This window comes from Maniola hyperantus, chromosome 18, assembly GCF_902806685.2.
Source record: "Maniola hyperantus chromosome 18, iAphHyp1.2, whole genome shotgun sequence".
Classification (NCBI taxonomy): Eukaryota; Metazoa; Arthropoda; class Insecta; order Lepidoptera; family Nymphalidae; genus Maniola; species Maniola hyperantus.
In genome coordinates this window covers 8,733,710-8,755,451 of record NC_048553.1, presented here as the reverse complement: position 1 = coordinate 8,755,451, position 21,742 = coordinate 8,733,710, and the positions used below count along the sequence as shown (strand labels likewise).

The following is a 21,742-nucleotide window of genomic DNA, read 5'->3' as shown; positions in this document are numbered from 1 at the left end:
TAAGTCTTCACAGCTAGTGATGGTTGCACCTAAGTAACTGGTTGCACCACACTAACCTTATTTAAATAAATATAATAATAAGAGTTTAGTATAATATGAGACAGGTAGATGTTAGGTATATTTACATTATTGTCAACATACATAACAATTTTTATAAGAATATAAAAATTAAAATACGTACCTAAAACAATTATGATTTTATTGATATCTAGGTAAAAGTCATGCTTTTTTATAAACAACTGATTATATAACAGCAGATATACATAGTATCGTTTACAAATCTTACATTGTTCATTCACTCCTTAGTAAACACTTTACATTGTTATAGCGCACTCAGAACAACATTGCTTACACATTGATAAAAGAAATGGTAAAGTCAGCCAATCCAGTAACATACATACATATACATATCCACTAACCAGTAGTGATTTCCACTTTGCAGTGACCGGACGAAGTTGGAGAAATTTGAAATATAAAAATATCAAGTGACATTCCCACAACACCCATTAAATATGCAATAGTGTTGTGCTAGTGTGTGTGTTATCCATGTTATTTTTTTATTTAGTGTTATTTTCTTTTTGTAGGAAAATGCTGAGCGAAATAAATAATATAAGTGGTGTACTATCTTCGTCGATGAAGTTGTTTTGCGAATGATACTATGTTTTACAAGTGCAATGTTTTGTGTGGACGCGTGCTGTGCGATGCTCTGTGCGAATGCCGACGGACCATCGTGTTTACTCGCGGAGAATGTTTTGGTAAGCATACCTATTACCTTTAATTTTTTTTGACTCTTTATAATAGTTATATCTTTGTTATATACGGGGTATTATTATTTTGTCTATTTTGCAAGTTCAGTTAAGAATTAGGTTGAGCCAAGCTTCATATATTTAGAGGTAAAAACGTATAGCATTTTTGCACAAAATCTGTACTTATATTGCCGCCAGATTAGGCTCACCATATCTCGGATAATTTCCTTTCTACATGCTTAAAAATATACGAAAAATGTTGATAAAAACAAAGGATACCTAGATGCTAGAAGTCATTATGGATTTCTATTAACCCTTGATTGAAAACGCGAGCCTGTATTGCAGTAATATAAAAAATACCACACTATAACTTAACGTTCGTCAAACCCTTAAATTTCAAAGCATCTGACTGTTCCCTTATAATTTCCCTCCAAGTTAGAACTTAGGTAGTATAATTTTTATAATACGTTATTAGGGATTGTAAAAATGTTGGTAAGAATCTCCATAATTGCGCTGTAAAAGAGGCCAATAATTTGTAGGCAAATTGTAGTAATATAAATTGTGTGTGTAATATAAGTAGATTCGCAGAAATGTTATAAAACCGCTATTAGTAACTTATATGGGGCTGTTTTTATATTACTCTGTGCTTTTACTGCAAGATAATATCTACCTACCTTATTTGATAACCAGAGAATCGAATTGAACAAATTCTTAATGCAGTTAGTTGTCCGAAGAATATAGGATGTTTATGTATCTAATTGAAAATATTTAAAGATTTAAATACTTTATAATTAACGTATAAATGTCAGTGTAACAGATTGAATATCGAGCACGATGTTGCATTGCGTTGTAATCACGAGTTGTTCGCGAAATTAATTTTATTTTTGTTTTCCGTTACGATCATTCGTCGAGCGAAGTCAAGGAGTAGAAAATAGTAATAGGCTACGATGTCGATGTAGGTAGATTAGTCCCCGACAGGTTGAGATGGTAATCGGGGTATGAGACGGGAAGATGCACACCGGCACGTCACCCGCGCTCGCACCGGATTAGCGCGGGGGCTGTACGGGTGTGCGGGGCATTTCCTCCCCGATTGCCATCTCGACCTGTCGCGTGCTATAGGTATATTATGAGCACAATATGAGTTATTAAACTGCCTTGCAAGATTGCGCCGTCGCATATCTTGGCATCAGTTAATAATATCATAGGCAATAGCGCTTATCTACTTGTTATCGATATTTAATTAATTAATTAATTAAAGATATCACCGCCCCTAATTCTCATTTTCTCCATGGAACCTACAAAAATAAATCAACTAATCTATCATGCTGCCGTAATAGGCTCTTAGGTATTCAAACTATTAAATAAAAAATAGTTTTTGGGTTATCGTCTAAAAACGTGAGAATTTCCAAAAAATAATGTTTATAAAAAACCGGCCAAGTTTAAGTCGGACTCGCGCACTAAGGGGTTCCGTACCATTATATCTATAAAAACGGCAATAAATGTTTTTTTTGTATTTATTGTTATAGCGGCAACAGAAATACATCATCTGTGAAATTTTTAAATGTCTATCACGGTTCATGAGATACACCCTGGTGACAGACGGACGGACAGCGGAGTCTTAGTAATAGGGTCCCGTTTTACCCTTTGGGTACGGAACCCTAAAAAGAACGCTACGGAGGACCAAGGTTTTAGTTAGTTTTTAATTTGGTTCTTTGTAGAAAACTTTAGGTTTTCTAAATTCTCATATTTTTGGAGATAACTCTTAGCTTTTTAGATATACTCGTACATGACTAGCTATGCCTGCGACATCGTCCCCATGGATTTAAGTTTCTAAAATTCACGCGGTAACACTGTGATAAAAAGCCTAAGTCAATCTCTAGGTCTCCATGGTCGCTAACTACGGGCCTCATAAGAAAATTCAGAGTCACTCAGTGGGCGATGGAAAGAGCTATGCTTGGAGTTTCTCTACGTGATCAAATCAGAAATGAGGAGATCCGTAGGAAAACTAACTAGAGTAACCGACATAGCTCAACGGGTTGCGAAGCTGAAGTGGCAATGGGTAGGGCACAAGACGACGCAGTGATGGAAGAGCCCCCACTAGGTGGACGGACGACATCAGACGAGTCGCAGGGAGCCGCTGGATTCAGGCGGCGCAAGACCGTGGCGTGTGGAAGTCCCTACAAGAGACCTATGTCCAGCAGTGGACGTCTATCGGTTGATGATGATGATGAATCTCCAGGTGCCCCGTTGTGACGTGATTGGAGGACCAACCAATAAATCAACAAACTAACACACCTTCGAATTTATAATATGGATAGTGATAGGTATAGGATGGCAGTATGGTGGTCCTTCCCATAAAATGTTCCATCCTGTATAGGAGTAGACCTCTCAGTGAACAGTATTATATGAATATCATTCACCACCAGTTTTTTTACAACCGCAAAACTGATTACCCGTATCCCCTATGCGCTAGAAACGTTTGCTGAACCATTAAAAACATTACTTTGTTGACAGAGATGTAATATTATGGTTTTCTACCACGGAGGTCTCGATATTGAAGTAAGATATACCTATAGGTAACACCTTTCACGGTGGCACTCTCTTAGAACCGTAAAACATTCCTTTAATACGAGTACTAGTAGCTTTAAATGTAGACCACCATGTGATATTCACTGACAGACAACACTATATTTTTGAACTTGAAACTATCCACCCTGGACCCGTTTGTAATCTCTTTTTGATCGATTAAGTTTACAGAAATAAGTAGGAAGTACAAAAAATCACACATTTAGCTAATTACTAGCTGATGCCCGTGACTTCGTCAGCGTGGATTTAGATTTTAAAAATTCCGTAGTAACTCTTTGATTTTCGTGTTCCGGTCGTGAAGTTCCAGCAAAAAAAACAAGAAAGAGGCTAGTTCGCTATTACCCATGACAGCTCGAACTACATCTCTCGTAGCATTGGGTTGAAATATCGATAAATAAAACGTCAAATTAATCGCGGTGTACCCGTTATCTATAAGTACTAGGCTATCAGCGCTCGCCCCGGCCATGTCGTAGGATTGTAGTGTCTCTGTCTAGACGTCCCTGTCGGTCGTCTGACTTGTATGAAGTATGTTAGGCTGTGCTAACACTAATTACGCTTTGGTGGCTTCTCCAAGATGTCTTAGTGGTTTGCTGAAACCGCAGTGGCTGTTTTTTTTTAGCTTATTTGAAATAAACATTTTTTTAAAATTCAATTAAACTTTTACAAGTACTTTTGAATCGTCATATGCTTCTACCACTGGTTCGGAATGCCTTTCCTACCGAGAAGAACCAGCAAGGAACTCGGCGGTTGCTCTTTTAAAGATTCGATGTACAATATTATGCCATACTGATATAAAAAAGCAATAGTAGCCTCGCACATTGCTGGAACGAGCTGCAGGTCAAATCCACACTTTTTTATCATTTAGGTACATAATCTTCGATTGTGTATAATATGCTTTTTTTAGGAGCATACTTTTAATAGATTTAGCCTATTGTCTAGATCACCAATTTTATCACCAGAAAGATACTGCTTTAAAACCGAAAATGAAGCTCAAACAAGAATAACTGCAAACATGTTTGATTATCACAAATAGCAAGTAGGTAAGTTCGTACACCTACCTCCCAAACTAACAAACCTATAGAGTAAAAATAATTAACTTTTTCACAGTCGGTCCTTGCATCCATTGCGACGTTATTGAATGACAAACCCCCGATTGCAATCTCAACCTGTCGCATACTATACTTCAGTTTATCCGAGACTAGCAGCCGTACTCAGAGTCGCTAATCGTTACTTAAGATTGAGTTAAAACGGAACAGATTTATGTGAGAAATATAGCTCTGTCTCGTATTAACTAAACTTAGGTAAGTAGCGATTAAGCGACTCTGAGTGCGGCTGTATGATAGCTATTGTTTAGTGTCTAGTGACCCGTACGTAATGTTAAACTCGTGCAAACTCTGACCTTCGTCGCGGCTCTGAAATACTTAACTGAAAACCTTGCATTACAATGTGTAAAGACTATTCATTTGACTAGTCCCTGGCGCAGTGGTGAGCTCTGGAGTCTTATAATTATCATCTTCATGATCAACCCATCGCCGGCCCACTACTGAGCACGGCTATCTTAGGCCTTAGGGCTTAGGCCAGTCTGCCACGCTGCGCTGGCCCTATGCGTGTTGGCAGCTTCACACACCTTTGAGAACATTTGAACATGGAGAACTCTCAGGCATGCAATTTTCTTTCACCGTTAAAGCATGTGATATTTGATTGGTTGACACCCATAATTCCGAAAAGGTGCGTGCTCGGGATCAAACCCCGCACCTCCCGAAAAGAAGGCCGATGTCCTAACCACTAGGATATCACTGCTCAGTTATATTATACTTATAATAAACTAACTGCCCTGGCGAACTTCGTACCGCCTAATAGTCGATTCTTTAATCTTTAGAGAACCATCCTCGTACTTTACTCCTTAAGTCCTTATGGATTAAATTTTCAAAAATCCTTTCTTAGCAGACGTCTAAATCATAATAGCTCTTCGCATGCGAAATTTCAGCCCGATTCGTCCAGTAGTTTGAGCTCTGAGTTGATAGTTTAGTCAGATTGACTCAGAGTCAGCTTTTCTATTTATATAAATAAGATTTAAAATGTGGTTTTTATATCAGAGTATAGTTTTGGATCGCTCGCGGTCCCTATTCATGGGCCTGTTCGTAATATTTATTTAAAATTCATATACGAATTAACGAAAACTATTATAATTAGTTAACATTTTCCTTCATTACTGTTAACCTCTATTTACAGCACGATCCCGCGACCTGTGACCTCCGATGCGCCTCGTCTATACACTCATTACATTTTATCGCCTTTAACAGTTACACGTGGAAAACAGCCAGATTAGATAAAGTCAGAATTAAGTGTCATTTCATTATAATAAGGTGAAATAATACAACAGACATGGTATATTTTAACGTCGGGTTTATTAAATGTACGAAGGATTTACTTTGCTACCTATATTATAAAATATTCGAAAGTTTGTTGGTTTGTCCTTCAATCACGTCGACATGGAACAACATATCGGCTATTTAGGTTTTTAAAATCCCGTGGGAATTCATTGATTTTCCGGGATAAAAAGTAGCTTCTGTCACAGATACACCTACAACTATTGTTATGCAAAAAATTATGCCGACCCGTTGCTCTGTTTTGGCGTGATTGAAGAACAAACCAATAAACCAACAAACAACACACTTTCACATTTATAATATAGGTAGTGACTAATACCTTAAGAGATGAATTACCTATCAATACTAATATTGCAAGGGGGTAAAGTTAGTAAGTTTGTTTGTAGAGGGTAGGTAATCTCCGGAACTATACTGAACCGATTTTGAAAATTCTTTGACTAGTAGAAAGCTACATTATTTCTCAGTAAGAGCTAGCACCACGGTACGGTGAATTGCGGTGCGTTTTGAAATCCGTAAGTTTGAATTTAAATGTATCAAAATTAATTCTCTCACTAGCTATATTTTATTATATTGCAATTTAATTTCAAAAAAATTAGAAAATTTTAATAAGCTACCCGTGTGAAGCCGGGTAGCTTAGAGCCGCTAGTATAAATATAAAATGGAATAGATGTAAAAAAAATGCACTTAGATATAGATTCGCAGTAAACAGATTGAAAAAACTAAAACAATAAAACGTCGAAATAATGAAAACGTTCAATAATGGCCACATTTCGCGCGAAACACGCCACGTCGCTTTCCTATGCGAATACTGCTGTGAACTTTACGCTTACAGTGTTGCAGCAGATCCCTCCTCCCTTTCATTTCGCCTATATCGAAGGGAGACGGCTGAAATTTTACGACTGCATTCGTGAATAGCTCGAAGGGCTTTAAATGCTTTTCATTGCTTATTTTGCCCTGCGACTAATTTTATACCAACAACGCCAAGCAACATAGGTGTTCCGAGAATCTATATAAGTTGAAATTTTATAACTTTTATACGAGCATTTTATGCTAATGAATAATATCCTTTAAATACCTATAGCATTTCAGGATGATGACCCTATACAATTTTATTTATAAGTAGATTATGAAATAAGATGTACCTAATTATATTATTTGAGTAATTAGTAATCTCTACCAATCCGCACATGGCCAGCGTGGTAGACTATGGCCAAACCCTTCTCACTCTGAGAGGACACCGAGGGACTGTAGTGAGCTGGCGATGGGTTGTTAATGATGGGCCGAATCACCAGGGTGCCCGTTCGGTACTTGCTCTTGGCGTTTTCCCGGGGCGCCTTCTTGACTCCCTAAAAACTATTTTATGTCTCCTCTTTATCCCTAATGCTCACTCTCCCCCCTTGGGGGCTAGACGCCACTAGCACAGCTGGGGTCCCCGCTGCTGCTCCTCCGAGGTGCCGGCCTGGCACATGTACGCTCCGAGCTGCTTCGCCTCTTATGCCAATGGTGCGCGAATTCCCGTAGCCGGTTGTAGTTCCCCTCCGATGAGACGAGGTCCGTGTAACGAACGGTGCGAAACGGAACCCTAACAACTAAAATTCAGTTTACTATTTTTTCACGACATAATAATCGGCATTACAGGCGACGCGGTGGCGCGCAAAGAGCCCAGGCGCGCTCAAGCGGACAGGTCCGTGCTTTGTTTTCAGTATATCAATTTCAATCCTATATGATAATTAATCACTACCCATATTATTAACGCGAAAGTGTTTGTTTGTTAGTTTATTGGTTTGTTCTTCAATCGCGTCGCAACAGAATATGGGATCGACAAGTTTTTTTGCATAGGTATAGTTTAAGACCTGGAAAGTGACATACTTTTTATCACGGAAAATCAAATAGTTCCCACGGGATTTTTAAAAACCTTAATATTAGCGTACGAAGTCGCGAGCATTCAGCTAGCTTAAACATAAAGTTAAGTTAAGGTTGTTATTAAAATATTAGTCTAGTGTATGTGCCCTATGACGATATGAAAATTAATTATATCAAATTATTATTATAAAACTTTTTGAATAAACTTTTAGTTCACACATTGCGCAATAAATCAATTAAGTAGCTTTTTGTATCACGCTTTCCGCGGTTCTATTGGCAATATAAAAAAAATATTCATTTCTATTTATTAGTGCGACAATGAAACACTTATTAATTAAAATAAAAATAATGAACGCTATAAAAACAAAGTCTGAGTGTGTTTGCATGACGTATTTACGTGTGGCCATTAAACACGAGATGCGACTGCGTTTGAAATCACATATTTTATGGCAAGCTCACTGATGCCCGTAACTTCGCTCGCTTGGATTTAGGTTTTTCAAAATCACGTAGGAAACCTTTGATTTTCCGGGATAAAAAGTAGCCTATGTGTTAATCCAGGCTATAATCTATCTCCATTCCAAATTCCAGTCAAATCAGCGTAGTAGTTTTTGAGTGAAAAAGTAACAAACATACACACACACACACATACACACACAGACACACACCCACACACACACTTTCTCCTTTATAACATTATTGTGATTTTGTGTACAATTTACCACGAACACGTTTTGGTTTTCATTTCATGAATTCAGTTTTGGGCAAATATGTAATGAATATACTTGTGGTATTATATTATTACAAGCTTCAGCGATAAATATACAAAACTAAAGTATTTTCGTCAGGTAATATTGGTTTCTCTTTTAGAATTCATAATATTGGATACAGAAAAATTGTTTGAAAAATATTCAAACAATGTTTTGTTCAATATGAATAATCGTCAATTTAAATAAAACTTTGTGCAACTTGAAAATATATCTCATTGTGTAGAGGTTAAGCCTTCAACCGATTTTTGCACAAAAAAAATTTTAGTTCACATAAATATAGAAAGAAAGAATAAAGTAAACAACACAGTGCAAACTTTTTCGAATTCATGTTCGTTATATTCCAATCAGCGAAGGATAAAACATACCTAGAAGCATTCCGTAATCACGCCTCCATCACGATGACCGTACCAATGTGACGGATCAGTGTCTTTAACAAGCATTTAGTGCCTATTTAGTGCGGCAGTAGTGTCGACTGTCGCATAACACCGTTCCGCCATCACCTTGGAGTCTATCGGAAACGCTATTTTGGTGGCCCAAGTTTCACATTCAGATACGGTTCTTGAATTAAAACGGTGCGCACCGACGCACTCACGTTATCATTAATTTGTGATTGATTTCAGAACGAATCGCAACAAGTGATACTAGTAAGTAATAGTCTATTGATGTGGGGCTTTATTTTAGTTCAAAATCCATTAACCGTTGTTATAATGAAAGTCTTTGTTTCTGCATATACATGTCCTCTCCAGTGGCACCTTGCGACTTGTTTCATGTCGCCTGTCCACACTTAGTGGGGGTCTGCCAGCGCTGCGCTTTCATAGGTGTAAGGTCGCAATTCCAGCACCTAGGTGCCCTAATGTCTATCGGTTCATCGAACTATGGGCCCACAGCCCATTGCCACTTCACAATCGCAACCTGTTGAGCTTCGTCGGTTACTTCTCCTATGGATGAAAATCAGTGAACGGTGGAATTTTCAAAAACCCTGAAACACTTATACTTCTTAATACCAATTTTTATAGATTTGAAATATGACGGACTTTCATACAAGTGGGCTGACGTGATAAAACAAACCTACTGTCAAAGTTCCAAGTTTCTAACATCAGTGGTTTAGGCTGCGCGTTGGATCAGTCAGTCAGTCAGGACAAGTGGTTTTATAATATGTTTGTACAAATATCAGCATAGGCTTGGTCTCAAATATAGCCGCGGTCACTCGTCTAATTTATACCTCACGGACCATTACCATTAATGTGTGTCAAGCGCATTGTATTGCTACGCGAATGTTATGTTACTGGAAATGGCTACTTTATTGTACACTTATTTACTACCATCCACCGTCTCCTACCCATCGCCCGGCCCGCTACTGAGCACAAGTCTTCTCGCAGAATAAGAAGGGGGTAGGCTTTAGTCCACCGTGCTGGCTAAATGCATATTGGCAGGCTTCGTACACCTTTGAGAACATTATGAGTAATTAACAGGCATGACGATTCCTCACGATGTTTTCCATCGCCGTTAAAGTGGTATTCAATTTCTTAAAATGCACATTAACTCCAAAAAGTTAGAAGTGCATGGTCAGGATCAAATCCAGACCCTTCGGGGTCCAACTTCCGAGCAATTCATGATCAAAGTTAATGTCATCGTGAGTTTGCACTGACGAAACATCTAATTAAAACAAAATGAAAACTGTTGATACAGTATTTGTCTGTGTGTATAACATATTAGGTATATCGAACTGCGTTTGCATTGCCATGTAATCTATTGAAGAGGAACTTGTTTGACATTTCATAGCCTTTGTCATTACATCTGTGACAGAATTCACATAATTTTCTGCATTGAAGTTTAATAAATTGTTAAAGTTTGAGGGTGTCTGACTGGATTTGCCACTACACTAAGTGTCTGGCAATGCATAACGTGATTTCTTATATTAATCCAAACAAAATATAAAAAATTAGACTTTAAACTTTGACGTAAGATTTTTTACATCTTTATTACCTCCCAAAGCCACCATGATCCAAACTTCATAGTCGCTGAATGTTCCTCCCTGTGTTGGGGACAATACGCATAGAAAATTTCAGCTTTTATAAAATAACGAAGGTCTGGCACGCGCTGGCTCTATCTCTATTAAATAAACCCACGATAGAAGGATTTTATTAGAGAAAGAAATGTCTCTTCTAGTGCGAAACAGATTTGTGAATAAACAAGTGTATAAAGTCGTTAAATCCGTACGGAAAATTCAATTTAAATTAATCAACTTTTCAACATGTTCCAGTCATTACTTATTTTAATTACTTTTAAATGAGAGTAGGTGTGAATTTGTACTAAAAGCTTGTGTACACATATTACGGACACTTCATCTTGTTAAAATTAAACGAATACAAATTACTTACTTGGTTGTATATTAATTCAATGGTTTAGTAGTGCTCGTGGGTATAGCCGCCCAAAGTAATATCAACTTATCGATTCATTGTAAATCTATTCTACATGACATACAACATCATCATCATGATCAACCCATCGCCAGCACACTACAGAGCATGAGTCTCCTCTCAGAGTGAGAAGGGTTTTGGCCATAGTATACCACGCTGGCCATGTGCGGATTGGTAGACTTCACACGCCTTTGAGAACATTATGGAGAACTCTCAGGTATGTAGGTTTCCTTCACCGTTAAAGCAAGTGAAATTTAATTACTTAAAACGCACATAACTCCGAAAAGTTGAGGTGCGTGCCTGGGATCGAACCCCTGACCTCCTATTAGAAGGTGGACGTCCTAGCCACTAGGCTATCACAGCTTTTTGACATACAACATAAGATTAAATTTTGTTCTTCACGCTTTAAAACTAACATAAAATACTTATTTTGTTGAAGTGTATTTATAGTGGCTAGTTTAGTGTTCCGGTACGATGGCGTGTAGAAACCAAAGGGGCATGAGTTTAATGAAAACTGCTATACCCCTTCCAGGTTAGCCCGCTTCTTACTTACCAGTCAAGGGCTAACTTGTATATGAATAAAAAAAAATAGATTTTAGCAAATAAACCATACCGTATAACGCAAAAACTAAAAAAAAAATTTTTTGTTTTCAAAGCTTATCGACCTTTATGACTCTTTCGCAAGTCCATATTTATGCTGTTGCAAATAAGTTAGTCTATATTAACGCATTACCCAGATAGGTATGCCATGATGCAGGCAGCATTTGCCTACATTATGTTCAAGACACAAGTGCCCGTAACTTCTCATTCAATAAATACAAACTTTCAAATACAAAACATTTGCCTCTATGCACATATCCTAAACAGCGATAGTTCGTAGTGTTAGTTCGCCAACTTACTTCGAAGTTCGGACCTGTGGTTTTATTTCCAACAATTTTCGCAGGCTTTCCCTAGTTTGACCCGCAAACCTGTTGTAGGTGTATGCAAACTTAATTGGACTGTTGTCTGTATTTAACAATTTCGCTTGGCAAGTTTAATGTTAATGTTTCGGACAGCAACGCGGGGGGAAGTTCGAAAATTTGTCCCCAAATTGACCGCACTTGGAAAACAATCAACGCACAAACTTTGGTGAATTTGTTTTGATGCGGTCGCTTTGTCATTGTTTTGCACCATCTAGTATCCATTCCATGTTACAAGCTTTTGTCTTAACTTATTAAACGATTTTATACAAGGAACCATAAGTTTAAGTCGCAAAAATCCCCCAAAAATACAAATCTGTGTGTTAGAACGTGCAGCGTTCGATATGCACCACCTGCCCTTCCACTAGTAAAGAAGCAAGAAAATCTAGCAATACTCAGCAATCACCACCAACACACAATACCACACCATTCTCCTAAAACACAATCAATGAACCTACTCCGTGCTTAAGTGTAAAACATGATGACCAGATTATGTAACACCTTAAGGTTGAACAATAGACGAATCCGATTGATTCTTAATTTTACCGACGCGACAGCCGATTTGATTCGTAATTCGCTTTGGAAATAAAATTAAAAGCTTTTAAATTAGTCGCATTATCACTTTTATAACTATGAGACCAATCCCTATGCATTTGTGCGTTAAACTGTAAAACCGAATACAAGCACAGTCCACCAGACTTCGAACATAACAAAATAAAAATTTAAAATTTCATGAGCGTTTCCGCATAAAAGGGAAATGCGATAAAATCTTTAAAATTTTAGAACTAACATAAAAGTGAGACGAAACACGGACCTTGCAGTAAAAGCTATACCGATACCGTGGATTCTCTCGGATCCTATCAAAAGTTTTATTGCCCGAGGCTTTTGTCCCGCTCTAACCCGGTAGTAAAGAGGGAGATATGATCTTTTTCAGGAATTCATTGTCGTTGCTAGTTTTATGGGTCTTGTGGAGCATGGCATATTTTTATTGCGTCTCGTAGATTGAAAAGCTTCTGAGCGCCGCGTTGTGTAGATTCAGGATATGCGGATTAAAGCAGAGAGTATAATAATAGGGGGATATTCATTACTTACTTTATCTACTCGAGTCAAACTACGCTAACTAAATTGTGATTTTGATTCCAATGAAATGAGATCTATTTAATGATTAACCTGTACGTGACGTTCTATAATAATTGTACTCAGGCTTTGTCCGAAGCAAGCACCATAGTCTAAACTATATGTAAACATTGCTAATTTCGAATAACAAAGCATGCGTATACCTATTGATTTATCATTTAAATAATTAATTATCACACAAGACCATCCAGAATATGGGTAAGAAAAAGATAAATAGGAAAACTGCATTATTAGCAGGTCACTAAAAATAAGAGCTATTTTAAGGTGGGTATAATAGAAAAGTCTGAATTGAATTTGAATTGAATTGAATTGAATTTATTTGAATTTAGAATTTAGACACACGAAACGAGTTTCCTACCCTCTGCACTAGGAAAACCCTGTATTGCAGAAGGCAGTTACATGTTTTCTAAAACTAAGTTCGTTTCTGGATGTCTGTAACTGGATGGGTCATGGGTCACCTACAGATATTATAACGGCTGACATTTGATAATAATATTATGATCGTCAAACATAGTGTGTATGCCTAAGTGTAGTCTGCGACAGGTTGAGATAGCAATCGGGGTATGAGGCGGGGATACGTCCCGTACACCTGCACGTCACCCGCGCTCACCCGTACCTGGTTAGCTCGGGGGCTGTGCGGGCGTGCGTCGCGTTCCCTTCCCGATTGCCATCTCGACCGTACTATAGGTATGCGGAAGGTCTGAAAGCCCATCGTGAAAACCTTTTAAGGGTTCCGTACCTCAAAAGGAAAAACGGAACCCTTATAGAATCACTTTGTTGTCTGTATGTTTGTCTGTCTGTCAAGAAACCTACAGGGTACTTCCCGTTGACCTAGAATCATGAAATTTGGCAGGTAGGTAAATCTTATAGCTGACATTTGGGGAAAAATGTGAAAACCGTGAATTTGTAGTTACATCACAAAAAAATTAAATTGTGATCTTGAACTAATAATTAGTATTTTCAATTTTCTGAGTAAGATAACTATATCAAGTGGGGTATCATATGAAAGGTCTTCACCTGTACATTCTAAAACAGATTTTTATTTATTTTTCTGTATCATAGTTTTTGAATTATCCTGCAAAATATCGAAAAATAAGACTGTAGTACGGAACCCTCATTGCGCGAGCCTGACCCACACTTGGCCGGTTTTTTTTATAAGTTACTTTAAAACGTAGGTAAGGTACGGCTATAAAATTTAGCTGATTGGTTTTTGACTCTATATTAAAACGGCTTGTTTATGGACGGCGACTGCTGCAGTGGAGAAGTTTATATGCAATTTCTGCAAGCGAATCTCGTAAATATATTCAAGACTATAAAAATGGGACGCATTCAGCTATAATGTTTTACACCGGCGCATAACTTTGCATAAGCTACGGTTACATTATTGATCTAGTTCAGTTTATTAAGTCCTTTGATTGGTTTGTATTTGAAATTAATAACAGGTATACGATTGAATAAACAAGAAAGTAATTTAAAACGGAACGCATAAGTACGAAAAATATAATCTTAGCGAACAGTTAAAAAAGACCATTTACATTTATTTGATTAACTTTGTCTATAAAATGTACCTATAGCTTATAAAATGTATTTCATTAAAAAAAATCATAAGGCCCGTGACATCGTCCGCGAGAATACCTATAGGTTTTAGGTCCCGCGGGACTCTTTGATTTTTCTAGATAAAAAGTCCACTTCCTAAATTCCAAATTCTAGATGTTGAATTCCACCATAACGAGCACGACGTAAAGCTCACATTTTCATACTAGTTTAATGTGAGTCGGATTGAAGTAGAGTCGGTTGTGTAATGTGCGAAGACCTTAATTCCAATAGTAAGTTATTTCTTAAGCTACACGAAAGTATTAGGTTGGGGTTATACCAATTCGTAGTCTTAGTTTTCCAGAAAATGATACAAAAATAACATTAATGTATTATAATACCTCTATTGTGAAAAGGTAATAAAAAGGCACATGTTTATTTGTGGCCCCATGTACTTACGCGATTTTATGTTTGTTCCCAGAGAATTCGCATTCGTAGAATAATATTTCTTTACTGACAGTCACCATTATGGGGAAAACCATAAGCACTAAATGTTAAATTGGTTTATGGTAAATGCAGAATTTAAACAAATCTATAAAACTATTAAGTTTCTGTGGCCCAAATGTAACTTGGTTAACGGTCGATTAATCAATCTATCCGTATCTGTCGATAAGTTATACTTAGCGGCGATGTTAATTGTCAAACCTATAATGCATAAATTTTGAGAACGCAATCGCCATATTCTTTGCTTTATGTTTCAACTGTCATGTCAAAAGTACGGTTCACCCTTAGATTAAGAGTGGTTACGCAATGAATCCGATCCGAGTCCGTGAAAATACGTTCCTTTTTATTTTTATTTTGTATGGCAGCTTATGACATATGTCGTAGATAATCGCTGGTATTGTCACGGATGACGGATAGAACTCGGATGACGGAAGTGCGTAGTCGCCGTAAGCCTAAAATCGTACTTTGGACATGAAAGACACAGAGTATACACTGTACAATATTTGACAAATAACGTTGCTAAGTAACCTATCGGCAGATTACAGATAGGGTTGATTATTAATTTCGGCCGTTAGCTAACGCGCGCAGCGTATTCATATTTAGTATGGACGGACATGACGGGCAAACATAGTTATTTGACATCTTCATAGGCATAGATTTACGTTACTTGGGTGTGAAGTTTTTAATATAAAAACTCACTCTCAAAGCACTGAAATGTATACCTACTTGCCTAAAAAAATTGTGGTCCGTTTTCAGAGTATTTTCAGTATAATCTTATATTCCGCAATCTTATATTTAGCTCCTATTTTAAATGTTATACGCGCTTGTAAGGGCTGTCCGAAAACACCCTTATCTAAATATATAAAAGGAAAAGGTGACTGACTGATTGACTGACTAATCTATCAACGCACAGCTCAAACTACTAGACGGATCAGGCTGAAATTTGGCATGCAGATGGCTATCTATTATGACGTAGACATTCGCTCAGAATGGATTTTTGAAAAATCTATCTTTAAAGGGGTAAAACAGGGGTTTGAAATTTGTGTAGTCTACTCGGATGAAGTCGCGGGAATAAGCTAGTAGTTGATACAGAACGACGAAAAGTTCATGGAACTACTAAAGGTCACATAGCATGTTCGCAGAAAATTGATTAGGTTGTATGACCACTATGAATGGCGTACTCCTAGTTCTATCAGAACGCTATTTATGTAGACAAGACTGTCCGCCTCGTTTCGTCCTGCGTGAGCATCAACCCTAGATCGTCTTTCATAATTTAAGAGCTTCCGGTAGGGGAACATCTGCTCGTGTATCATAAAGAATGGTCAATTGAAACGCTGTGTCGACCTTTGCATTTATACCAGTATGTGCATTGAATAGTGCTTACTGAACACTGTTTCGGAATGCCTTTTTATCGAGAAGATAATTGCGGAGAAGTTTAAATGTTACTCGTATACAATGGTTGCGCCATGCCATAGACCCTTCGATGCACATATTGAATTGATCATCTCTCTCTGCATCTCTGTGCATCTTCTTTACCCATGCGTTGTGCTAGCCATTTTGTCAATTTTCCTCTAATTTATTCCAAACTGATTTGATAGGCTACAAGCTACTGTTACCTCACCATCGTAACCGTTTGAATGAATGAGTGGAGTAGTAGAGAGATAATTAAAAATTGAAAAGTAAAGATCTTCAATTTATCGGTCCGTAGCATAGGAAGGGTAAAACAAACTAGCCATAATAGTTTCATTTGGGTTTTTAAAGCTGTTCTATGTAGATACAATTTTTAATTTACGCTCATAATTATTATTGAGTAGGTACTTAAGTTTTTTATATATGAAAGGAGCGAACTCCAGTTTTAACTCCAACTTCTGCCGAATAAGGTTGTTGTATCCGAGCATACATGAAGTTTGTTTTCCTAAACGTTAAGGCAGCTTGAATAATATCTACTCTTATGTAAATATGTTCTTACAGCACTAAAGTCAAGTTGTCTTCTTGAGTCAATATCGCTCTTCATCCTGCGTCGCTCACTCACCTTAGAGGATCTTAGCTCCCCTTTTATATACTCCTGATATACTCTTCCATTTAAGTTTCCATTGTCCTGCCAGACATCCTTATCCTTCTGGTCGGGGTTGCCATGATACTAAGTGTCTGGCAATGGATGACGGATTTCAAATACTATTCTGGTCAAAATATAAAATTGGTCTGACCAGCGTCTCGAGCTACGCTTGTGATGCCTCTTTCAATTGCTCTTTGCAGTGACCATGAGTTTTTTCTGTTTTTCATATTGCTGGCGTTCTCACTTGCGATGTGACCGAAGTACTTGAAGGTCCGAGTCAAACTGCAGTGGTTATATTCAGTGGCGTGCACAGAGTTTGAAGCCAGGGTAGGCATTAGTTAGGTAGGAACCTGTTTACTGGCAGGTCATAATGAAAAATATGCATTGAGCTATTACAACTGGGGTAAGCAGTGCATTTATGCCTTTATCACCTGCACGCCACTGGTTATATTGCTATAGAAACTATTTTGTGCTACGCTCATAAACCAGATTATGGTGGGTATTTAAGTTTTTTACGTATAACAGAAGCGACAGCTCCGGTTTGAACTCAAACCTCCCCCAAATAAGGGTGTGTGTCCGACCATGTTTGACGTTTGTTTCCCCGGACGTCAAAGCAGCCCGAATATTTGCGTTCGAGAGCACTTTAATTAAACTAAGGTGGAACGATAAACGTTAAATGTAGACGGCGTCCATTGTAAATTCCTCCAACGTTTCAGTTTCATGGCTTTAGTTGGAAAACGCTGGACTTTTATGAGCAATTTCGGTTCAGACGTTTTGTTATATTACCAATGCTTTTAAGGCTGCACCTCGCTCCGGTAAACATATGTGCAGTTTATGGGCCACTAGTTTATGGAAAATGTGTAATAATGGTCGGTTAGCGTTGTATGAAATGTGCTATTCGTCTAACTGATGCGCCTATTCAGCTATTGGAAAACCGCGGCCAGTGAAAGGAAGAGGCTGTTAGTTGTGGGTTATTGCTTTATTTTATTGATTGTTTTAAAAATCTGTTGCAAGGATTGTTTAGAAGAGAGCTTTTCTATCTTGATATACGTATACTTCTAGCGATGCTTATAATGCGTTTTGCAGAGAACGAACGAGTTTTTAGAACTAGAACAGAGTTTATCCATAGATCAGATCATAATATTATGTAGTATGTAGTATGTCAATTTTAAGTCGAGAGGTCAATTGCACAGAACAATTATGAAACCCGGACCGGTCCGAGACGTCGAGAGGATTTTTTCAGGGGTTGTCAGAAAAACAGCGCTGAGGTAGTGTACCCACATACACTACTACAGCATTACGCTGAGGCAAATCCCCTTTTTTGGGACAGTTTTGAGCCACAGACACGCATTCGGGTTTAGGTCAGACATTTATTTATTTTTTAGATAAATTTTACTGTAATTCCATGCAATTCAACTGGGAAGATCGCCGCCTCTATGTACAGTACAGTCGTACACCATCTATCAGAGCTACTTAATGGCGGTGGTCTTCTCGGTTGAAGTGCGTGGAAAGCCGTACGTATTAGTTAGTATTTGTGATCTTGTTTGTCTTCATGTTTTTTAGGGTTCCGTACCTCAAAAGGAAAAACGGAACCCTTATAGGAGCACTTTGTTGTCTGTCTGTCTGTCTGTCTGTTTGTCTGTCGGTCTGTCAAGAAACCTACAGGGTACTTCCCGTTGACCTAGAATCATGAAATTTGACAGGTAGGTAGGTCTCATAGCTGACATTAGGGGAAAAATCTGAAAACCGTGAATTTGTGGTTACATCACATAAAAAAAATTAAATTGTGGTCATGAACTAATAAATAATTAGTATTTTTTAAGTAAGATAACTATATCAAGTGGGGTATCATATGAAAGGTCTTCACCTGTGCATTCTAAAACAATTTTTATTTATTTTTATGCATCATAGTTTTGATTTATCGTGAAAAATGTCGAAAAAATGCAACTGTACTACGGAACCCTCGGTGAGCGAGCCTGTCTCGCACTTGGCCGGTTTTTTTCCTGTACGTTTGTTTGGTGTTGTTGTGTTTTGTATAATTGCAAACTGTGCGCTATGGTGCCAAATAAAAGATTATTTATTTATTTAAGTTTGCCAATCCACACTGGGTCAGCGTGGCAGACATGGGCTAAAACTTCCTTTCCTTCCCATTTTGAGGGGAAACCCGTGCTCAATAGTGGGCCGGTGATGGGATAATCATGACGATGATAATTTTGGTTAATGACTTAAGTTTTAATCCTTTGGGTTAGCAATCTGAGTTATGCATTTTTCTCTTACGTTTCTGTAGGTGCTTAAGGCATAACTAGAATGCCTTATTTCTCAGTTTTTCTATTTAGTCTAAATAATAGCAATAATCCGAATAGCTCAATACTATTATAGAGATACTTGAGCTAATATAACCCGTAAAATGCAATGAAGAAAGAGTAAATCAAGTCATTTATCCATAAGTATAAATTCCACTGACCAGCTTTCGCGGAAAGCCATCAATAAAGTAGATCGCACACGGCTTTAAGACTAGTAATAATAATAATAATCACAATCATAATCATAATCATAATCATTTATTTATTTTAGACTACTAGACTTTAAGTTAGCGCAAAAACGTAATTAATAAAAATTAAAAAACTGAAACCACAATGTAAAAAATCTCGACACAATACCATTTTTCAACGTTATTTGTTTCAGCCCTATCTTTAAAGAGTTTATCTTTAAAACATACAAGTTTCAAAGGCCAGACTGCATGCAGTTCATACTTCATACGGCATGCTCCACAGTATTTTATTTTATTGAACCACCAACAGAATCATACAAAAAAAGATTACATTATTCAAATAATAGATAAAACCAATCTATAAATAATCACAATCCACAGTAAAACGTTGACAGTTGACGACCTCCCTGGCGCAGTGGTGAGCGCTGTGGTCTTAATAGTGGGAGGTCCCGGGTTCGATTCCTGGCAGGGGTTTGGAATTTTATCATTTCTAAATTTCTGGTCTGGTCTGGTGGGAGGCTTCGGCCGTGGCTAGTTACCACCCTACCAGCAAAGCCGTGCCGCCAAGCGATTTAGCGTTCCGGTACGATGCCGTGTAGAAACCAAAGGGGTATGGGTTTAATAAAAACTGGCATACCCCTTCCAGGTTAGCCCGCTATCATCTTAGACTGCATCATCACGTACCACCAGGTGAGATTGCAGTCAAGGGCTAACTTGTATCTGAATAAAAATAAAAAAAAACCAAATATTAAAAATTTGGGTTTCATGCGAATTGTTTGTCTGTCAGGCGCTATAGGTATATTTTTTTGTCGCCTTAATTACTTATCTAATTACTAGCTTCTTTCCGCGACTTCGACCACACAAATTTCAAACCCCTATTTTACCACCTTAGGGATTGAATTTTCAAAAATCCTTTGTTAGCCATTTGCTAACAAAGCATCTACGTCATAATAGCTATCTGCATGCCAAATTTCAGCTCGATCCGTCCAGTAGTGTGCGTTGATAGATCAGTCAGTCAGTCAGTCAGCTTTTTCTTTTATATATTTAAGATTATTATTAATTTGTAGCACCATCTAGATTATTTTGGTTTTGAGGCAGTCAAACCACGGTGCGTTAGTCTGACTCGCACTTGGCCAGTTTTTAAGTACTGAAAATGCGAATGACTTACTAGCATCAGAAGTGCTGTTAAAATACAAACAAACAAACAAACAAATGTGATCAGAGGCGTATGCTGACGTTGTCAGTATTTCTTCTATGCATCTGATGTGGCCGAATCTTGCTGTCGTTATAAGAATTTTAAGTTATGAAAAATATTTTAGTCTTGCGGTATAGAGTATAAGATCACCTTAAATAAACTAAACCGAGGCCTAGACTATGTAGTCATTACGAATGCCTTTGGAATAAACTCGTAAACTTTAGGATTACTTGAGAAATTTTTACTATTTCCACAGTGTTGTATAACTCCCAATTAGGACCTGAGCACACTGCGCTGAAAACGTCATAAATAGAACTTTACGAGTGGCTCGGATAGGTTCTAATAAACTTAGTGTTTAGTGCTGACTTCGCACAGTTTAAGACTGGATCAATTACTTGGACAAAATGGTTCCCGTTGTGACTTGTAACTTACAAGTCATAACGGGAACCATTTTGTCCAAGTAATTGTTGACGATATTCCTTTGCACTTTATAGTTGAACTAGCTTGTACCCTCGACTTCGTCCGCCTGGATTACACAAATTTCAAACCCATATTTGACCTCCTTAGTGGTTGAATTTTCAAAAATCTTTTCTTAGAAGATGTCTACCTCATAATATAGCTATCTGCATGCTAAATTTCAGCCCGATCCGCCCAGTAGTTTGAGCTGTGCGTTGATCTCGCGTTGATAGGTCATTCAGTCAGACAGTCAGTCACGTTTTCTTTTCTTTTCTTTTTATATATTTAGACTAGTGACGCCAGGGAGAACTTTATTAATGGAGATGGTAAAAATTAAAATACTTAGCAGTGTGATTTTTAGGAAAAACTAGACGACGCGACGCCCGGGCTCTATCCCGGTTCTATTTTAGGTTTTTTAAAAATCTCGTGGGAACTCTTTAATTTTTCATCCCCTAGATATCCTGTCGCAAGCTATCTGTGTACCAAAATCGGTTAAACTGTTGGGCCGTTTAAAAAGATTTGAAGAGAAGAACTGCTTGGAAAGTACTTAATTTTCGCCTCGCTCTTTTCATATTCCTTGGCCGTAAATCGCTTTGTTTTTTTCCTGGACAGTAATGTACTATAAATATAAAAATGACG

At 37.7% G+C, this 21,742-nt stretch overlaps 1 protein-coding gene across 6 annotated transcripts in view; it reads left to right on the top strand.

Annotated features, from left to right (window-relative positions):
• dsx (transcription factor doublesex) overlaps nucleotides 1-21,742 on the top strand; it is a 439,846-nt gene that overhangs the window by 67,668 nt on the left and 350,436 nt on the right. For 3 of the 6 annotated variants that reach the window (XR_011237798.1, XR_011237797.1, XR_011237796.1), the window contains exon 4: nucleotides 585-755. The exons of 1 other annotated variant lie outside the window; for it this stretch is intronic. The gene's annotated coding sequence lies outside the window, so the exon portion shown is untranslated. Of the gene's footprint in view, nucleotides 1-442; nucleotides 756-21,742 lie in introns of those variants that run through there. 2 more of the 6 variants (XM_069504567.1, XM_034978405.2) reach the window with 2 other exon arrangements.